This window comes from Arachis duranensis, chromosome 9, assembly GCF_000817695.3.
Source record: "Arachis duranensis cultivar V14167 chromosome 9, aradu.V14167.gnm2.J7QH, whole genome shotgun sequence".
NCBI lineage: Eukaryota > Viridiplantae > Streptophyta > Magnoliopsida > Fabales > Fabaceae > Arachis > Arachis duranensis.
Genome location: NC_029780.3, coordinates 90,553,359 through 90,557,520, shown reverse-complemented (window position 1 = coordinate 90,557,520; position 4,162 = coordinate 90,553,359).

Sequence of the window (4,162 nt, the reverse complement as noted above, 5' to 3'; positions counted from 1 at the left end):
TGTGCACCACAAAATGCTGCCCTGCCCTCGCGGAGGGCAGGGCAGTGTTTCCAAAAGATGAAGTTCCAAGTTCGAAACTTGGTGGATGCACACGCTACTCCTTTTCCTTGGTTTATTTTTGCTTATTTTTGGCCCTTAAAGATGCCTTTCGTTCCTGCCTCAATTGGACGCCAAATATGGATTGCTATATATCGTTGGAAAGCTCTGAATGTCAGCTTTCCAACGCAACTGGAAGCATATCAATTGGACGTTTGTAGCTCAAGTTATAGCCCTTTGAAGTAGGCATGGTCATGTTCTTGCATCACGATTCTGCCCTGCCCTTGGCAAGAGCAGGGCAGTGTGCGTGCTGGCTGCTTCCTTCCTTGATTTGGTCATGGGCCACGCTTTTAAAAGCGTGGCCTAAGGCTCCAAAGTGTACCCCAACTTCAAAGTGTACCCCAAAGCTCTTTTTTTCTCCTTTTTTTGTGCTTCTTTGCTTCTTTTTCTTCTTATTTTCTACAAGATTTATAAAATTAAAATATCAAGAAAATCTTCCAATTAAGTACAAAAGAATGCAATATTTAAGCACTAATCATCAATTTCTTGTATGAAAAAGCATAGAAAAATAGGTATATGATGACTTGTCATCACTTCATACCAACAATCTCCGTGGGATCGACCCTTACTGACGTAAGGTATTACTTGGACGACCCAGTGCACTTGCTGGTTAGTTGTGCGGAGTTGTGACTAAGTATAATTCACATGTGAGAGCTACCAAGTCATTGGTGCCGTTGTTGATGATCACAATTTCGTGCACCAATCATACACTACATGAGAGTACACCATGGGTCAGTCCGGGCACCATGTATTCAGACTTTCTTGCCGGTGATGGTCTTGATGCTGACTACGGTGGGGACCACTTCCTTGACGAGATCACTGCCATCATGCAGGAGGATGAGGCTGCCCGTCGAGTTGGTTAGACTTCGGGGTCACAGGCACATTTAGATGTAGATCTGAATGAGCCTCCATCCGTACCTCAGACTGAGCATTTTGTCCTGGGCGGTACACCACCATCAGCAGCTTGTGCTGGATCACAGTCAGTTATCGGGCCTTCTTCATCCCGGCCGTTACATATCCAGCCTACCAGACTTGCCTAGCCACCCCAGGATGATGAGGAGGATGACATAGAGGATGAGGAGCCGCTAATCCGGAGAGGTCATAGTACACGGGTTCCTCGACGTTGCTTCACGGGATCGCATCTTTTAGATGATTTGTGTAGTGTCTTGTTTGTTAGTTCATTGTCGGTGTCGATTGTTACATACTTATGTTTATGTATTTCCGTTATCACTATTGTATGTACTAGTCATTTACTTCATCAGATGATGTCTGTATGTTTATTAGTGGTTACATTGTATCAGGCACTATGAGAACTATGTTACTTTGCTTATTTATATTAGTTTCGTTACTTACCTTGCAAAATCCGTTAATTTAGAGAATCCTTTTTAATGTTTATGCTACGTACTTTTTGAGAGCAACTCACGTTCATCACGTATATACATAGGCTTGGAACACACTAATTCAAAACAACCAAAGTTGAACTATATACACATAATTCGAATCAGGTTAATTCGAACTTCAACAATGAGTAATTCGAATCAATATGATTCGAACTCCCTCTAGTCACGTTTGCCTACTAGTTCGAATCAACTTGATTCGATTTATGCTTCACTAATTCGAATCTACTTGATTCGAATTACATGCAATTTGTCTCAAACGTAATTCGAATCAAGTTGTTTTGAATTACTTGCATTTGGAGTTCGAATCATGTTGATTCGAATTATATATATTGGCTACTTGGTGGATTGCTGAAAAATTTCTTGTTTTGGCTGATTTAGGTAATAAAGATCTCTCTTTGGTTTATTTAGGTTTTTTACCCTAAATTTTAAGATTTAGATTTCTTGAATTTTTCCTTTTTAAATTTATTTTATGATTATTATAATTTTGGGATCTGATTATGCTTTAAAAAAAAATTCAAAAAGTATAGTAAATTATGATCACGATTTTAAAAAAGAATAACCATAGAGTAAACTATGATCACGATTTTTGAGTAGGATGACCATAGCTAAGTTATGGTCATAGTAAAAACCATGACTATAAATTAAGTTATGGTAACAATTTTACAAAAGGACGACCATAGAGTAAGTTATGGTCACGGTAAAAAAAACGTGGTTTAAAATACCAAAATTTAAATAATGCAATCGTAATCATAGAAATCATAACCATAAGATAAAAAATCATAACCACAGATCTATGGCCATAGTAGAATAAGTTATGATAGAAAAATCATGACCATAAATAAAAAACTATAATTATAAATTTATAAACATTTTTTTTTACCAGTTGTGGTCACAATTTTTTACTGTAACCATAGATTTTTTTATTTTTTTTGTAGTAATTGATCAAATTTAAATGTTAATTCAAAATGAGAATCCGAGATATAACGTTATACTGTCCGAATTATTAGGGGTTAGGTTCAGTATAAAAATTAAAAAAATGCAACCATTGATTGCTGGAGCATCCCATTCCAACAACTTTTCTCATGCATCAATGCCTAATACACACGTCAAATGTACAATTGGGCATTAAAAATTCATTTGTCAAGTATGAAATATATATTGTTGTCAATGGGAATGGTTACTTTACTGTTTTGATATGAAAACTTGAAATGTGCTGGTCTTGTGCTCTTCTTATACAAACATCTGTCTCATGCTTCCATTGTATATTGGCAAGGATAACAATAATTATTAGCTAAAGACAAAATGGAGTTACTTTCGTACTAAAACGTCAAAATTTGAACTTAAGTGCAATTATTGTGAGAGTTAGGTATTGTTCTTATTAAAGTTACGAAGAAGAGAAAGTATTAGGTAAAATATGCTCACATTATTCACACTTTTGGATAAACAAATATTTTCAGACTCACCTCGTACTCTCGTAAGTCGCATTACTTTATATCACATCTTAAACACATCTTGATGATAATGAATTAATGACTGATTCAGTAAATTGTTATTGTATCCAGCTATATTTTAACTATATATAAACTTTAAAATTGAAAAACAAAACTTATTTAGGGTATATATTATCAATTAAAATAATTTTATTATCTTCTTCTTTTCCAAAATTAAAAGTGAGATTTGAATCCAAAATCTCTTAATAAAAAGAAAAAAAAAATATACCATTTGAATTATATAATTTATTGATAATTAACTAAAATAGCTCTGTTAATTTGATGTGCGTAGAATAATTTTACTCCCTGAAATAAAATTTGAGTGTTGTTTAAAAAAATTATGAAAGATATAACAAAAGGTGATAATTAATAAATATTTTACTAATATGAAAATAAAAAATACAATATTATTATTTTCTCTTACAACAGAAAGAGCTTATGGAAGATAGTAAAAATGGCTTTAATTCTTCGTATACTATTTTGTTAAAATTTTATTCGCGAAACTATATTTTTAACATTTTTTGTGATAGTGCACAGATCTTGGATTATGCATTTGGACTGAACTTTAATCAAGTTCAACCCCAAGAAAATAAACCCAATAACTAAATTAAGAAGCATGGCGATAGAGCAGCTTCTTTGAGTTGATGGCTTGATGCCTCTTAATCTTCACCAGAGTAGCAAATAAAATTAAAATTATAGACTGATGTCTGAATAAGAATTAAATAAAATAAAAGAGAACCTGCAGGCAATTTACTTAAATAAATTATTTTGAGAAAAAAATTACCCAATTGTTCTAGTTGCAAAAATATTACACTTTAGTCCAATTTTATTTTTGTATAATTCATTGGAGCCTTCTACGAATTATTTATTTGAACATGGTTCAAGTCACTCACGTGAAAGCTACTATATTTATGATCCCTCAAACGAATTACCACCTTTTTCATAATTCGCTGCTGCATTCCACTTTCAACTACAAAGTTCTTTTAGTCCCTGCAGCCTCTAATAAACTATGTTGACGATCTTCTATCTTTTTCTAATCTGTTTTAGAGTGGAACAAACTATGTTCAAATAGATAATCTATAAAAGACTCCAACTAATTACCAAAAAAATAAAACATTATCAAAATATAACCATTTTGCAATTAGAATAATTGATAATATTTCTCTCAAATCAAAT